Source organism: Protopterus annectens, chromosome 13.part0, assembly GCF_019279795.1.
Source record: "Protopterus annectens isolate FY-2018-M chromosome 13.part0, PAN1.0, whole genome shotgun sequence".
In the NCBI taxonomy this organism is placed as follows: domain Eukaryota; kingdom Metazoa; phylum Chordata; order Ceratodontiformes; family Protopteridae; genus Protopterus; species Protopterus annectens.
In genome coordinates, this window is record NC_056747.1 from 40,515,132 (window position 1) to 40,533,323 (window position 18,192).

Here is an 18,192-nt window from a genome sequence, read left to right on the forward strand (position 1 = left end):
CCCATTTCATGTGTGTTATGAGAGATCCCAGATGACAATACATATTAAAGTGATTGTTTAGTCAATTACATGTTGGTAATTTATCTAACAAAGAAACAAAATACATTCTGTATCTTAAAATGTAAAGCATGATTTTTTTAAATACAAAAACAAACAAAAAAAAAATCCATATAAATGAAAGTCATCATTCAGCAGCTAGCCGCATTCTGAAAAAGTTCTGCACTTAATTACTCCATTTCTGCTTCAAATTTAACCCTTTGTTCAAGGACGACAATATTTGAATTCTGATTAACTTCTACCCATATACAAAATGAAATATTCAAACTGCACTGCCTCACTACTATACAAACCAGCTGTCCTGAACCTCCCCAACCATGGCTTTTTCTAATTTTCTGCAAAACCAAACATATAAATACACTGTGTTCATACTAAAAAAAAAAAAATGCAAAGACGGTATTTCAATCATTCTTGTTATCAACCACAAACATGCTCTCCTATATATATGTATGCGTGTGTGTGTGTGTGTGTGTGTGTGTGTGTGTGTGTGTGTGTGTGTGTGTATATATATATATATATATATATATATATATATATATATATATATATATATATGTCATATTCCTAAATGTCCTTCCAACACAAACATTCTGCCTGCAAGCAAGAACTTACACAGTCAAGTACACCACAGAAGCTTGTGACTTTTACCAAGACAAGAATGTACACAACTGTGTTTTCGTTACTGAAGTTACACATACAGTAAGTTTCTTCTTTTCTTGTGTTCTCTTCCAACATCCAGAATATTTGCTGGTTGTCTCACTCTTATCTACACTCCAGAAGGCAAGAACTTTGATAATGCAGCAAGTATTCTCCAAGCAACAGCCTAATGTATGAAACTCAATTCCAGCAAATATTCTGACTATCAATTTATGTAATGCTTCATTCTTCCATCATAAAGCACCTGCTAGATGTGCCCGCTTCAGCTCCTCACATTATGTACAACCCTTACAGCTGCATTACTAACCTTTGGTCATCGCAATTAACCACTAAATGACATATGACCATAGTTAGGACAGCTTAACATTCATGTAAGCTTTCCCTTTGGAAAAGATCATTTTTTGTCACAAGTATTTCTCTGCAAAAAGTACAGTTGTGCAAAAACTTACCCGTAATAGCAGATGTCCTACTGATTACTGCTGCAGTACTCTAATACATCTGTGTTATCCTGCCAAGGGTAAACCTGACATTCAGTTGGGGGCGCCAAAGCTACATAACCTTCTTGATACACTACATCTGGCATATGACCCCAGCCTGGTGATATAGGGATACTTAAGTTTACACATAAGCATAGGATCCCCAGCAGAACTCTGGAGAAAGCCTGAGTGAAAAGTGAATGAAAATGGAAACACGTCCGGTAAGAGGGTGGGAAGTTAACTCCCAACCTCAGTCCACAAAGCTCAGGAAAGATGGGGGAAGGTGGGTGGGAAGCAATGATGCAACAGTGATCAGTGAAACATCTATTGCTATGGGAAGTTTTTACACAATTGTATTATGTCCTTCCTTAGATCACTGCTACAATATTCCAGTATGTGGGGGTGATCGTCAAAGGTAAAAGAAAGATGCATGACAGGGTACAGGGGTGCAGTTTACTAGTCCTAAGAGAGCCGATCTAGCAAAGGTGGTCTTAGATGTGGCAAATGCATCTATTCTGTAATGCTTGGTGAAAGCATGTACACAGGTCCAGGTGGCAGCCTCCAGGCTGGACCTAAAATCAATGCCTTCGAAGAAACACCAGACAAGTAGACTGCTTGAGAGGAGTGGGCCTTCACTGGTTGGCAGGATCTTACCATGGAAGGTATAGCAGAAACAAATGGATACTGAAATCCAGTTGGCGAGTAGGCTTGGAAACTGGGCTTCCTACCTTACCCTCCTGGAAGGGAACAAAAAGTTGGTCAGATTTTCTACATGGTTTGTTTTTTTCTACGTAATATCTTAGCTGCTCATATACATGAGAGGGAGTCTCTCATTTCTGTTTTGGATTATGGAAAATGGTTGGCAAATGGATAGACTGATTCAAAGACAGGTCCATTTAATACTTTAGGCATAAAGTAGAGGTTTGCCATTAATGAAAGGTGAGGTTGACATATGGGCTTGCAGCTGAAACTCTAACATATGTAAGAGATATTCACAACATTGTTTTCCAGATACAGAATTTTAGTGACACTGAAGCTGCAAGTTCGAAAGGTGGAAAAATAAGTTTTTCCACAACAAAGTTCAGATCCCAGTAAGGAGGGATAACTCTTCTGGTTGGATTCAGGTGAAGAATGCCTTTTAAAAACTGATAAATCTCAATACTGGAAAGCAATAGTGGACTTAAAGGCAGGTGAGCAGAGACAGCAGACTGTTGACCAATGCTAACATGTATGACAGCATAATAGGTATACCCAACCAAAGAGGGGCCCACATTTTTCTTGTGACACCATACTAAAAAATCTTTTCCACTTGGAGACGAAAGATTTTCTATCAGTATGTTCCAGACTTACAAGCACTACAGCTGAGTGTGAGAAAGCTCTTAAAGATCCTCTGCTGAATGGAACGTTGATCAAGAGAACATAGAGAGGTAGACAATTTTTCAAAGATAGGAAATAGAGCCCACAGTAATAGACTCTCAGCTAATACCAAATGTAGTTATTACCCCCTTCACCTCTAACAACATAGCTATTCGGGGGGGTTATTTCCAAGAATTGGGGAATACTTTCAGTAGAGCAGAAGTTAAAAGAAGTTGTAGGGGAGAGACCCTATGTTGCCTATAAGAACAAGAACTCTGTAAAGCAATTATTATGCTACGAGAAAGACATACCACAAAAGGTACAGTCACATATGAAAGGTACACTTAGCTGCCAATGATGCAACTATTGTTCCTACATGGCTAATAGCAATATATTTATTCAGCCCACAACTGAGAGAATACGGGAGTTTACTCATTATGCTAATTGTAGTTTGAGAGAGTTAGTGTATCTGACACAATACACACGATGTCCAGCTTTTTATGTGGGCAAAACAAATAGGACACTGAGGGAGTAAGAGAACAGCTTTAACAAATTAATAAGGAGGATGAGAGTAATGCTCTACCAAGACACGTAAGTAATAATAGTTTAGACCATAAGTTTTCTTTTTTAGTATTTGAATTTACTACTAGGAGCTTTAAATTAGGTGACAAAGAACATCACTGAAAAGTGTGAGATTAGATGGATTATAAAATTTGGATTAAATGATAAAATAACACTAAAGCCTTTCTTGGCCGGTAGAGATTTGAAATACTGAAAATATTTAAGATAAAATATACACATTTTTCATATATGCCTTGTACTTGTTTTATAATGTTTTATTTAGTTAATGTTGTGTTTATTAATCTGCTTCTAGCTTGGGTAGCATATAGGAAAGTACAGTTGTGTACACTTACCATAAATGTAGATGTTCAAGTGTATTTGCAGTCATCGCACTTGGGTTATCCTGCCTGCAGGTAGCCTTCAGTCGGCCCGAATACCAGAGACTTAGTATTTCCTGTGTCGGTTGTTGTCACTCCAGGATTGACGTCAGGGGTATAAAAACAGGCAGCCGATGCCATTACATCAGTTTTTCTTGCCCCAAATGTCAGAAGCCCCCCAAATAGGGAGCTAAGTTATGGTGAGGAAAACACCACCGGTAAAAAGTAAATACCAAAATACCCCTGAAAGGGGTGAGTAACAGACCTAGAGAGGAGAGAGAGAGACAAGGGGGCTGGAGGGAAACCAGGACTGAAACAGTGAATACACTCAAACATCTACATTTATGGTAAGTGTACACAACTGTACTATGTTCTTCATGTTTCTCATTGCTGCAGTCATCACACTGGGGTAGATTCCCAAAGCTGAAGAAGGGTGGAGGCAGTCAAGTAGAGTTGGGGCTGGCTAGTATGCCTTGCAGGCATGCTGTTGCAAAATCTGCCCTGGATTTGGAAAAGATAGGCAGGTGGTAATGTTTGGTGAAGGTGTGTACAGAACTCCAGGTAGCAGCTTCCAGGATGTCCCTAGTAGGGACACCCCTGAGGAATGCTGTAGAGGTGGAAGTTGCCCTAATGGAGTGTGTTCTGACCCCCCGAGGAGTTGGTTTCCCATGGTGCTTGTAGCAAAAAATGGATGCAGAGTGCTATCCATTTGGAAATTGTTTGAAATGTCTTTGCCCTCTGCCCCTGGTGCAAAGCTGACTAGTACCTGGTCAGATTTCATGAAAGGCTTAGTCCTATCAAGGTAGAATTTGAACTGTTTGCGGACGTCCAAGGAGTGCAGGATCCTTTCCTCTTTATTTTGAGGATTAGGGAAGAAAGTTGGCAGCCACACTGGACACCACTTTAGGCATAAAGGAAGGGTTAATCCTGAGGGAAACCCTGTCAGCATGGAAAATAATGAAGGGTTCCACAGCCATAAGTGCTTGTAGCTCAGACACTCTTCTAGCTGAAGTGATGGACAGAAGCAAGGCTGTTTTCCAAGAGAGGAATTTTAACTCTGCTGATGCTGCAGGCTCAAAGGGGGGTAATGTGAGCTTTTCCAGTATAAAGTTAAGGTCCCAAGTAGGGGTGGGTGCTCTCCTAGGTGGCCTTAAGTTGTTTGCCCCTCTCAGGAACTGTTTGATAAGAGGGTGAAAGAAGAGAGGTGGCTCGGTGTTCTAATTAGCTGAAATGGCAGAGGCATGGATCTTAATGGAGGAGAAGGTTATGCCTCTGTGGAATAGATCTGCTAAGTAATCCAGGATTAGAGGCAGGGAGGGCAGAGTTGTGTCCTCTCCTTTAGACTGAATCCAGGAGCAGTACCTTTTCCACTTATCAGCATAGGATTTCCTTGTACTGGCTCTTCTGGCTTCAAGAATTACGTCCAGCACCTGCTTGCTTAGGCTGGTTACTGGGGAAGAGTTCAAGGAATAAGCCAGGCTGCAAGATTTAAGGTTTGCAGTTGTGGATGCAAGATCTGTCCCCCCTGCTGAGAGAGCAGGGATGGGTTCTGATGTACGTGCTAGGGTGGCACCGGTGAAAGGCGGAGCAGGAGTTGGTACCAATGCTGGCGTGGCCAGTCCGGGGCAATCAGAATCGTCCTTGGTCTGTCCGGTCTTATCTTGAGCAATACTCTTGAGAGAAAAGGCAGGGGGTAAAGGCATAGATTGAGATATTTTCCCACTGGAAGGATAGGGCATCCACTTTCTAGGCCCTGCTGTGAGGTGTCTTGGTGCAGAATTTGCTGAGCTGGTGATTGCAGGGGGAGGCAAAGAGATACACCTCTGGGGTCCACCATTTCTGAATCAGAAGGTTGAAGGTGCTGGGCTCTAGTTGCCACTCATGTGGGTCTAGGAGATTTCTGCTCAAGTTGTCTGCCAGTGAGTTTTGTTAGCCTGGCAGGAATTAAGCTTGCAGATGGACCTGCATGTCCAAGGCCATGTTCCACAGTGCCATGGCTAGCCTGCAAAGTGGGTAAGAGTGGGTTTCCCCTACTTGTTGATGACCCACATAACTGTGGTATTGTCTGTTTTTATTAGCAGGTATCCTGGTGAGAGTAGGGATCTGAAAGCTCTCAGAGCATGCTGTACAGCTAGTATCTCTTTTTGGTTGATGTGCAGATGAATTTCACTTGGGCTCCAGTGGCCCTGAATGCACTTGCCGTCCATGTGTGCCCCCCCCGGGATAGTCTGATGCATCTGTGATTAGGTCTGAGCGGCTTGGGGTTGAGGAAAGGGCAGTCCCTCGATGTGGTTGCATGCTGCTGCCCACCAAAGAAACTCTGTCCTTAGACAGGGTATTATAGGAATGATAGTACTTTGGTATTCGGGCCGACCGAGGACAGCGGACTACCCATAAGTAAGGACTGCAGCAATGTGAGATGAAGAACATTGATAGTTTCCAGGTCCTGAGCATGTTGGCACCAAAGACTTTTTATGTACCACTGAAGTTTACTCATATGCAGTCTGGCATGCGGAATTAGTAGGATGCATGAGGCTATGAACCCTAGGGCCTGCAGGATTTACCTTGCAGATAGCTGGGTTCGGGTGGCCATTTGAGTAAAATAGTCCGACAGATAGGCTTGTTTTTCTGGAGTGAGGAATGCAATCTGGGATGCTGTGTCCAAGCTTGCTCCCAGGAATACAATCTTTTGGCTGGGGACTAGTTTTGATTTCTTTTCATTGATGGTGTACCCCAGGGAGGTTAGAAGGTTTTTTACAAATGTCAGGTGCTGCAACAGCATTTCCTGTCTGCCTGAATCAGGCAGTTGTCCAAGTACGGGTAAATATGAATATTTATCTGTCTGCAGTAAGCAATGTCAGGAGCCAGGCATTTTGTGAAAACTCTGGGAGCAGTGGACAAGCCAAAGGGAAGTGCAGAGAACTGATAATGCATAGATCCTGCCCTGAAGTGCAGATATTTCCTGCAGGACTCCCTTACAGGGATGTGCAGATAGGCTTCTTTAAAGTCTAGGGTGACTAACCATGCATCTTTGGCTAGCATAGGTAGAAGCTGCTGCAAGGTGAGCATTTTGAATTTTGGTACCACCAGGAAGGTGTTAAGAATCGAAAGATCTAGGATTGGGCACCAAGTGCCATCTTTTCTGGGTACCAGGAAAAGTCTGGAATAGAATCCTTGACCTATCTGTTCTGCAGGAACAGGATGAATTGCCCTTACAGAGAGCAGGGATTGAACTTGGTTTTATGCCTCTGCCCACTGGTTTGGAGGAAGGCCTGGGAACCCTTTTGGGGTTGGCAGTGAGTGGAATTAAATTTGTACCCCTGGGATACAATGTTGAGGACCCATCGGTCTTTGGTGATGGAAATCCATTTTTTTGCATGAAGAGCAATTTTTCCTTCTACGGGCACAAGCAGTTGGGCAGAGGTGGGGAGTGGAGTTGAAAAGTCACTGGGAATTCTTTTCGTAAGGGGGTGGTTTAGCACTCCCTCCTTTAGAGGTGGAGGCACTACATTGCTTAGACCTCTGCATACCCTGAGACTGTAGTTTGGGGGGGGGTCTGTTTCCCCTGTGTCTAGTTTGAGATGGCCTTAAGGGGGCTGGAAAGGACTGTTTCGAGGGGCAATGCCTACTGAATCTAGGAGGCTGTACTTGCAGGAATTCTGACTGTCTGCATAGATTTAGCTTTTTCTTCCATCTTTTTAAGAACTTCTGCTGCTTTGGTGCCAAACAGCTTGTCTTTGTTCAAAGGCGCATCTAATAACTTTGATTTGACATTATCTGGCAAGGTCTGCTCCTTAAGCCAAGCATGCCTTCTCAGTACAGAACCAGTGACTGCTGACCTGCAAGATGCTTCTAGGGCGTCAAAGCCACACTGCAATATATGCTTGCCGACTTGGCTTGCAGAATGCATAAGCTCATGCAATTCTTAATTTTCTGCACAGTCTGTAAAGGTAGCTATTTTTTGTTTAATAAGTTCCATAACATGTTGTTGGTATTTCAGCAAGTGATACTGACAATTCAAAGCCCTAATGGCGAGCGTTGCAGAAGTATATACTTTCTTACCCCATCTTTCCTGAGTTCTAGAATCCTTGTCCGAAGGGGTGGGATTCTTAGCTGTGGCTGCTTTGATACCTTTAGACCCCTGGGAGATGACCTCTGGGTAAGCAGTAGGATTTCTGAAAAGGAATTTGAGAGAGTCAGGTGCTCTGTAGTACCTGCCTGGTTTCCTAGAAGCAGGGGGTAAAGTATCAGGAGTTAAATTGGATTCCATAAAGACATCATCCACAACATCCAAGACTGAGGGTATTTGCTAAAGGCCTATGTTGTGGCAAATCTAGAAATTCTCTGTCTCTCTTTTTGGACTGAGGATAGTCTTGGCATTCCCAGTGGAAATGCTCTCAAAGTATGCAAGGTTTCACCAAAAGAAAACTCCTCTGGAGGAGAAGCCGAGGGAATGGATTCCTCTGCATCTGAATCCTCATAAGCAGATAAGGGTATGTCTTCATAATCAGATACCTCAGAGTCGTCGGACTCTTGTCTGTTGAAGCTGCTGGGGACAGGTCTCTTTCTCTTAGCAGGGGAATGCTAACTTCCGCTAATCAGCATAATAAGGTCTTCTGCCATTTTAAGCATCTGATGCTGTGGCAAGGGAGCAGGTGCATGCGCTTTGGTCATTTTTTTAGGCGTAGCGTGTACTCTTGGCCTTAGAAATTTGGTAGTTTTAGAACTGGACACATGAAAGAAGTCATCGGTTTGTGTCGAGCATCGGTATTGTGATGAACTTCCTCAGAAGCTGGTGCCTGCTCAGCGGCTCTGGACACATCCAAGGTAGAGACATCCACAGATTCCATAGTTGAAGAGTCTCGCGACATACCGGACTCCAAACAGGTCTCGGTAGAGGCCTGCAAATCCACTGAAGCAGGTATTAGGGGCGCAAAAGCACCTCACTGAGTACTGGCGAACTGGTGACTAGCTTAATGGAAGCATCGTCAGCAGCTTTGGACCTGTGCAGTCTGTCTCTGTCTTTATCCTTACGTTTTTTTGAAAGATCGGTAGTCGGATGGCTTGCCGAAGCCATTTCGGAATATGGAGACTGAGAATGAAAGAATTTAGCAACAAAAATGGCCCGACGACAAATATTTCGGGCATTGAACAAGGCACAAAACCGACAGTGAGGTACGTCGTAGTCTGGGCCTAAACAGATGATGCAGTAAGAATGGAAATTTCAGTGTGGTATTTGCTTTCCACAGGCAAGACAATTGTTAACTTTTTCTGCCATCAGTTAGAGCAAGAAAAAAGTGTCTGCAACGGGGTACTTCGCTTTAGAAGATTTCAGGATAATTCAATTCGGAAATGAAAACTCAGGTAGCGGCCGGCCGGCAATCGTGCAAACTGCTTCTGCTTTGGGATCCTCGGCAAGAAAGACTGATGTAATGGCGTTGGCTGCCTGTTTTTATACCCCTGACGACAGTCCTGGAGAGACAGCAACTGACGCAGAAATACTAAGTCTATGGTATTCAGGGCGACTGAGGGCTTCCTGCAGGCAGATAACCAAAGTGTGTTGACTGTAACAGTAAAACACGAAGAACATCTTGCTGTTTTTAGTTTTATAAATGAATTGCTGGTATCCTATAAAGACACAGTATTTTAGTGCCATCTGCTGATTGCAGCAGTGCATAGTTCCATACATATTTTTAGGTCAATCTTCTGTGAAAGGACATTTTTTTTATCATGTGGTCACTAGATGGCAGTATTGCTGTATTTTTATGTTTATAACTTAGATGCTCTTTCATGAAAAAATGCTCCTAACTTGAATTTTGTATAGAATTACTTTATGAGTTTTGCAATTGCTGAATATTAACAGTCTATAGGAATTTTTTTAATAAGATGATTTAGTTGCTTTACAGTGTACTCACAAGATTAGTGCTTGATTAGATCTTTTAGCCAACTGGCTGATCGTTAATTGCTTGGTGATGTTTTGAATTTTTACTTTAAATATATGCCTGGATTTCTTAAATATATGCCTGGATTTCTTTTTGGCTTGAAGTCTGATGGAAGTGCCTGTTAGGATGCGAAGGTTAGTTTAATTAAAACCCGTTTGCACCTAAGCAGTGTGTGCTGCCTCCCATTTTTTGTGATATTTCTCTGATTTTACTGACAAGTGCTTTATCCATTGATACACATCATTTGTTTTACAACTGATGAAAACTGGTGTGTGAACAGAAGTTTCTATCACCCAGAAAGCCAGGTTGATAGCCTGATGGTTTGTGTAAATCACAGAACCCTTGTTCTGTAAGAGTCCACTCTGTGGGGTAACGTGAAGTAATTGCCCCTGGCCAGATGGAGTAGAAGGGTTGCCCAATGCTGCCTGGGTCAAAAGGAAGTCAACAGCAAGATTTGTTTGTCCCTCTTGAACTTCAGGATTACCTTTGAAATCAGAGGGAAGGCATATAGGAACCCCCCCCCCCCCTGTAGAAGGCCACTGCATCTATTCTCCAGGCCTGGTGTCAGTGTCTGGTTGGAGACGAAAACAGCTACCTGAGGCATACCCCTTTTGTGGACTATACCCCCAGAAAGACCTCTCTGTGCAACTTCCATTTGTGGGGTCTTCTCTATATCCGCTGAGGTTGTCTGCATGGACACTGTCCTAAACTAACTGTAAGGACAAGTTTCTTTCCATGGCCATGTCCCATGCCATCAGAATTAGCCCACGCAGCTGGCAAGATGTGGTGCCTCCCTGTCTGTTGATGTACCATATGACAGAGCACCTGTAGGGCCTGGATAAGGGCTTTCATCTCCTTGACACTGATGTGTTTCTCGTGTTTTCTGGTTAACCACTGTACCAGAACTGTTGGGAAGCCTGTTCACGGCCCACAGAACAGGCTACACAAGTCTGAGTATAGGCACTGGGTGAGTGCAGATGGTAGGAAGGGAACTCTTGCATTGAGTTTCACTTGAGATAACCACCACTGAAGCTCCCAATTTAGAAAGGACAAGAGAGGGACTTGGAAGTCCAGGGGGTATCAGTGCCAAGACCCAAGTGACTTCAAGTACCACTGAATCTTCATCTGCAATTTGGCATAAGGCAACATCAGAATTGTGGCTGCCAAGCATCCTAGGGCTCTCTTGCTGAGGTCATAGACAGGGGGAGCAAGGAATGGAAGCAAGTGGTATGAGGAGGAAGACTGCAACTGACTATATTCAGCCTGCAACCTAGGAAGTCTATTTCCTTGGAGGGACTCAAGGAAGATCTCCTGAGATTGATAGCAAATCCCAGTCTTTCCAAAAGAAACACTGAATTTGAGATGTAACACCACAGTTTCTTTGGATGAACCCTGAATAAGGCGGTCTATACAGGGAAGATTTGTATACCCTGGGTTCTGCAGAAGACAACAGCCAGAGCTAGGAAGTTTGTGAAGATTCTGGGAGCTGCAGACATATCAAAAGGTAAAGCTGAAAACTAAAAGTGTGACGAAGAGATTGAAAACCTGGGAAATTTCTTTCGGGCAGAGTGTACAGAGATGTACAGGTATGCATCCTTCAAATCTATGGAGATTAAAAAATGCTGAGTAAGGATAAGGGGAAGCACAGTCTGGACAGAAAGCATCTTGAAGGTTGGAACTTCCAAAAATGGGCCAAGATAAGAAACTCTATGATGGGCTTTTATGTTCCATTTTTTCCAGGGGACCGGAATAGTGTTGAGTAGAAACCTTATTCCTGGGTCTGTGGAGGAACTGAGTCTATAGTTCCCTTGGAGAGTAGTTTCTGAACCAAGGGAGGAGGAGGAGACTGATTTGTAGGAAGGGAAGGAATTCTTCTCAGTGATGCAAGCTGTTTCCAAGGCATTCTGTAACTGTTTTGTATGAAGGGTAAGATCCATTTGTTTGAAGGAATGCATTTCCAGGCTGGGAGGGACAGAGAACGCCTTTGGGAAAGAGAAATATGGGGACTTGCGTACAGTATGCAGAGGTACTTTAAAATGTGATGTGAGGAAGAAGTCTTGTCAGGGACTTCTGTTAATGCCAGTGATGTCAAAATAGGAAAGTACTTTTTTACCTAGTAATATAGGTGGGGTTTTTACTGTAATAAGATAAAACACTACACATACGCAGTATAATGCTGTGATCTTGGACTGCCAAGGGAAGGAAAAGGTGGAAATGAACCAATGTGTGCATTAAATTATGGTGGTACCCTTGGTGTTACGCATGCAGGTAGAACTATACACTAAAATCATGTATAATCCATCCAAATCCCAAAAAAGTGAAAAGATGGCAACTGCAACAACCAATATTAGACAGACTACTCCACTCTGAATATTAAACGTTTGATCAGTGTAAGCGCTTTCACAACAAAAGTTACTTCATCAGACGGATAAAGACAAACATATGAACATATATATATATATATATATATATATATATATATATATACACACACACACACACACACAAAGACATTCAAACAGACCAATCATATTCCACATATTTTCCTCCATTTTTTAAACGACAAATCAATTACGATTTAAAGAAACAATTGTTAAAACATCACAGTGTCACATAGTAAAAAGTATACATCAATAAAAAGCATTAATGACATATTATATGGCATGACATGAAATGTTACACCTAAACATCACACTAAACCCATCCTAACATGTAAAATGTTTTATAAAGTATAGCCCACATAATACCTATACAAATTAACTCAATGTTTAATTCTCCTTCCCTTAATACTGGTTTCAGGGGAACCATGTCATTCAGTCCAGAGCTCCTATGTGCTCCCAGACGCAAGATCCATCTCAGCTCATAGGTTTCAGTTATATATTGGTTAAATCCCCTATTCTTGGACTATCCTGTATAACTTGCAGAACATGGAACAAACTGGTGACTCTCACTTTCAGCCAATATATGTTTTGCTACAGCACTATACTCCTGCTTGGTCCTTGCACAGTAGTCATGATCCCTAATCCTTTCTCTTAACCTACGGTTAGTAATGCCTACATAAAACTTGAAACAAATAGTAGGCAATATACACTAGATTTTTAGTGTTATAATCGGCACTATACCTCAAGTGCCATAAATACCCGGTATCAGGGTGTCTAAAGTATCTGGACTCATCTATAAATGTGCAATAATTACATTTCCCACAAGCATGTGTGCCTAAGTTCTCATCTACCTTAGGTGCAAACATCCTTGGGTAGCATAACTGCTGCTTCAGGTTTAGACTGTTCTTACATACATATCTAGGTCTAATACAGTACAGTTTTGTACCTACCATAAATGTAGATGTCCGATAGGTATGCATCTGCAGTCCTTACATATGGGTTGTCCTGCCTCAGGCAGCCCTTCGGTCGGCCGGATTCCAAAGTCTGGGTCCGGCGTCGGCTGATGTCACCCTCTCCCCGACGTCAGAGCGCCTGGGGTATAAAAGCGTCAGCCGACGCCATCTTCCTCAGTTTTTCTTGCCCCAGATGCCAGGTGCCCTCTAAGGAAGGCTAAATTTGGAGAGATGCAAAAAATTCCAAACATGCACAGTAATATAAAACAAATACACCATAACAGATAACCCCAGCTAGCTATAAGAGGGATAAGTACCCAGGAAATACCACAGAGGGGAAGGAGGGAGGGTAAACCTGACTGCAGATGCATACCTATCGGACATCTACATTTATGGTAGGTACAAAACTGTACTATGTCCTTCAAGGATGCATCTGCAGTCCTTACATATGGGTAGAATACCATAGCCAAGCTGGGGGGTGGTAGGATCTAAGAAAGGGATGGTGTAGCTAAAATGCCCTGCAGGACTGCCGTAGCAAAGCCTGCTCTGGATCTGGAATATAAGGGTAAGTTGTAATGCTTGGAAAATGTATGCACGGAGCTCCATGTAGCAGCTTCTAAAATGTCCTTGGTAGCCACCCCTCTTAAGAAGGCTGTGGAGGTGGCTGTGGCTCTGGTGGAATGAGGTCTAATGTTAGCTGGCACAGTTTTGCCATGAAAAGAGTAACAGAATCGAATGCAATTCCCTATCCATTTTGAAATTGTCTGTTTGGAAATTGCTTTGCCTTGTACACCAGCAGCATATGCTACAAATAGCTGGTCAGTTTTTCTGTAAGTCTTAGTTCTGTCCAAGTAGTAGCACAACTGTCTGTGAATGTCCAGGGTATGCAGAAGTTTCTCCCCTTTGTTTTGTGGATTTGGAAAGAAGGTAGGCAGGTGAATAGCTTGGTTCAGTGAGACCCTGGATACCACCTTTGGCATGAATGAAGGACTGGTTCTCAGTGAGACTCTGTCCTGATGAAAAATAAGAAATGGTTGTACTGCCATGAGGGCCTGCAACTCAGATACTCTTCTTGCTGAGGTTATGGCCAGAAGGAAGGCAGTCTTCCAAGACAGGAACTGTAGTTCTGAAGATGCTGCTGGTTCAAAGGGAGGTAGAGTTAATTTTTCCAACATGAAGTTAAGGTCCCATGTAGGCACTGGTGGTTTTCTTGGAGGATTGATGTTTTTAATTCCCCTTAGAAACTGCCTTAGGAGAGGATGAGAGAAGACAGGTGGATCAGTATTGTATTCTGCTGAAATTGCTGAAGCATGAATTTTTATGGAAGAGTAAGAAAGGCCATTGTGGAGCATTTCTGCCAAGTACTCCAGGATATGTGCCAAGTTCATCACTGTCGCATCTAGGCCCTTTAAGGTGCACCAAGTGCGAAATCTTTTCCATTTTGCTGAATATGCCTTTCTTGTGGAAGGCCGGCGAGCTTCCATGATGATGTCCTTCACTGTCTTGGATAGCTTATCCTGGTGAGGAGTCAAGGTATTCTCCAGGCTGTCAGCTGCAAGGTTTTCAGGCTGGAGTGCAGAGTTTTGCAATTGTGTTGTGTCACAAGAAATGGCCATAGTGGTAGAGGCCACGGTTTTGTGCGTGACATGCTCCTTAACAGTGGGTACCAGTGCTGTCTGGGCCAGTCCGGAGCTATCAGAATCACTTTGGGCTGCTCCGTCCTGACCTTCAGTAAGACCTTGGTCATTAATGGAAGAGGTGGGAATGCATACACTGTTAGAGTATTCCAGCTGAAAGAGAGGGCGTCCACTTTCCATGCTTGTGGGTGGTATGTCCTTGAACAGAATTTCTTCAGCTGATGGTTGTGGTGGGAGGCAGAAAGATCTATGTCCGGCCTCCCCCATGATTGTGTTATCTGAAGGAAAATGTCTGGGTGCAGCATCCATTCGTGTGGATCCATGATATTTCTGCTCAGGCTGTCCGCCAGTATGTTGTCTTTTCCTGGCACAAACTGGGATTGCAGCTCTATATTGATTTTTAGGGAAAGTTCCCAAAGATTCCTTGCCAGCCTGCAAAGAGGGTAGGAATGGGTACCTCCTTGCTTGTTTATGTACCACATAACTGTGGTATTGTCTGTCCTTATTAGCAGGTGTCCTTGATGCAGAAAATGTTTGAAGGCCTCGATTGCATGTATCGCCGCCTGCATGTATCGCCACCAGTATTTCCTTTTGGTTTATGTGCATGCGCAATTCTTTCTGTGACCATAGTCCTTGAATGCATCTGCCCTCCATGTGTGCTCCCCAACCATGGTCTGAAGCATCCGTTGTAATGGTTTGGCTGATTATTGGTTTGCTGAATGGCAGACCCCTGTTTGACTGGCTTGCTTGAGCCCACCACAGAAATTCCTTTTGAAGGCATGGAATGAGAGGTATCAAAGCTTCTAGGCTGTGACTGTGCTGACACCATAAACTCCTTAGGTACCACTGTAGTTTCCTCATATGTAGCCTTGCTTGTGGAATCAGAAGAATGCAAGATGCCATGTAACCCAGGGCCTGCAGGATTTTCCTTGCAGTCAGCTGAGTTTGTTTTGTCAGATTTTTGAAATAATCCGGTAGTTCTCTGTTTTTCTTCCGTGAGAAAAGCCATTTGGGTGGTTGTATCTAGTTTCGCACCCAGAAAAATTATCCTTTGGGATGGAACTAGTCTTGATTTGTGAATGTTGACTGTATATCTCAAAGCCTGAAGTAGGCGGATGGCATAATTCAAGTGTTTTACCAAAGTTTGTCGGCTGTCCGCTTGTATAAGGCAGTCGTCCAGGTATGGGTATGTTTGAATCCCCAGAAGTCTGCAGTGTGCAATTACTGATGCCAGGCATTTCGTGAATACTCTTGGTGCAGTAGATAAGCCAAAGGGCAATGCTGAGAATTGATAATGCTCTGAACCTGCAAGAAATCTGAGGTGTCTTCTGCAACTTTGTCTGATAGGGACATGCAGGTATGCCTCCTTGAGGTCTAGAGTTACCAGCCAAGACCCCTTGCCCAGCATGGGTAGGAGTTGCTGTAGGGTCAGCATTTTGAATTTTGGCACAATGAGATAAGTATTCAGTGCGGACAAGTCGAGAATAGGCCTCCATTGTTTTTCTTTTCTTGGGACAAGGAATAGTCTGGAATAAAATCCTTGGCCTTGTTCTGTGAGAGGAACCTTTTCTATAGCTTTCATTTGCAATAGGTTGGAAATTTGTTTTAAAGCCTCTGCCCTTTGATTCGGTGGCAGGTTTGGCATGCCTTTTCTTTTTGGTAATGTATGAAAATGGAGCCTGTATCCTTTGTCTATTATTTGTAGTGTCCATTTGTCCCTTGTAATACTGTGCCAATTTTTTGAGAATAAAGATAGCTTTCCGCCCAAAGGTGCTTCCAATTGAGCCCTGGTTGGCGGGTCAAGGTAAAGTCATTGAGTCTGTCCTTGTGCAGCAGTTGTAGGTCCTGCACTACCTCTCTGGTTAGGAGGCTGCCATTGACGTCCTCTGTAGGAGCCTCTAGCTTGCCCTCTACCTCTGGCACGCCTGTTCTTGCCTCTTTGAAATCTCTCTGTGTCCGGAAAGGACCAATTCTTAGAGGGCCAATTTCTGCTGAATCTTGGTGGTTGGACCTGGAGAAAATCTTTGACTGTTTGTACAGATTTAGCCTTTTCCTCAAATTTCTTTAAGACCTCCTGAGCAGTGGAGCCAAATAACTTTTGCTTTTCCAGTGGCGCATCCAGAAGCTTTGCTTTAACATGATCTGGCAGAGTTTGTTCCTTCAGCCAAGCATGCCTACACGTATGACTGCACCTGTCATTGCTGACCTACATGAAGCTTCCAATGCATCATAACTACACTGCAAGAAATGGTTGCTAACCTGTTGGGAGTTATGTACCAGATCCTGAAGTGACTTGCGATCTAGGGGTTCAGGTGAAGACAGTTTTTTATGCAATTCATCTAACAAATACTCTTGGTACTGTATCATATGGAATTGACAATTTAATGCCCTCATAGAAAGAGTGGAAGAAGTATACACTTTTTTACCCCATCTCTCTAAAGCCCTGGACTCCCTTTCAGAGGAGAGAGGATTTTTAGTAGTGGCAGATGCAACCCCTTTAGGGCCCTGGGAAATAGTTTCAGGGTCAGCAGAGTGGGCCTTATAAAGGAAATGATGCGAGTCCGGGACCCTGTAGTACCTATCGGGTTTGACAGGAGCCGGAGGAAGGGAGTCAGGGGTAGTGCTAGACTCAGAGTACACATCATCAATGACATTCAAAACAGGAGGAATAGCCAAAGGTCTATGCTGAGGTAAATGCAAAAAAGTCCTTAATCTCTTCCTGGAATCAGAGAATTCCTGGCCCTGCCATTTGAAATGCTCTCTCATGGAGTGAAGGGTCTCACCAAAGGACAGCTCTTCAGGAGGGGAGGCAGAGGGAATAGATTCCTCTGCATCAGAATCCTCGTAGGCCATAAAGGCCTCCTCCTGGTAGTCTGAAAGAGCAGAGCCATCTGAGGCCTCATCAGAGGACTGGGGATCAGTGGGCTCAACCCTGGGCCTTTTGTCTAGAGGAGGTTGAGAGCCCCTGTCCGGATGTGGCTGAGAGCCCCTAATTAAGGAAATAAGGTCCTCAGCTAAACTTAAAATCTGTGAACCTGTAGTGGATCCCTGAGGAATAGCCTTGGGAGGCAGAGATTTTGGCTGTTTAGCAGCTTTAGCCCTTGTGAATGCCTTAATGGACATGGACGCAGGAGGCCTGGCTGCTCCACGTGCTGGCGTAATTTTGTCTAGGGAAATGGTGTCGGACGTTTCCGGAACACCGGTTTCTGAGGGAAATTCTATAACCGACTCAGAAGAGGCCTCCGGGGCCGAGGTTGTCAGTTGTGCGGTTTCAACGGTCGGAAGTACCAAGGACTCGGTTTCAGCCGAGACCGAGACACTCGCGGTAGGCCTAGGCGTGGTTTCAGCCAAAACCACGGTCTGCGTGTGTTGGTCCTTGTCCTTCCGTTTTTTGGTTAAATGAGAAGTCGGTGCCTCCGACGGCATACTGTAACGTAACTAGCCCCAAAAAATTCCTCTGCAAACTCCGCCTGACGCCTAAGAGTGCGTCGGTTGAAGGAGGCACAGGCTATACAGGCCGAGACGTGGTCTGGGCCTAGGCAGTAAGAATGGAAATCCTTATGAGGTATTTGTTTCCCCACAAGTTAAGCAATTATTAACTTTAAGCGTTTGATCTGACATCGGCTGAGGCAAGAAAGAGTCCCCAACGGGGTACTTAGCTTTTGAAGTCTTCGGTAGCTGAAGTTACAGGAGCTGGCCGACCGGCACTTGCGAACTGCTTCTGCTTCGGGCACCACGCGGCAAGAAAGACTGAGGAAGATGGTGTCGGCTGACGCTTTTATACCCCAGGCGCTC

General features: G+C 43.8%; 1 protein-coding gene across 1 annotated transcript in view; it reads right to left on the reverse strand.

Moving 5' to 3' along the window:
* Positions 1-18,192, reverse strand: part of SP2 (Sp2 transcription factor) — an 870,724-nt gene that overhangs the window by 300,684 nt on the left and 551,848 nt on the right. The gene's annotated exons all lie outside the window — the stretch shown is intronic.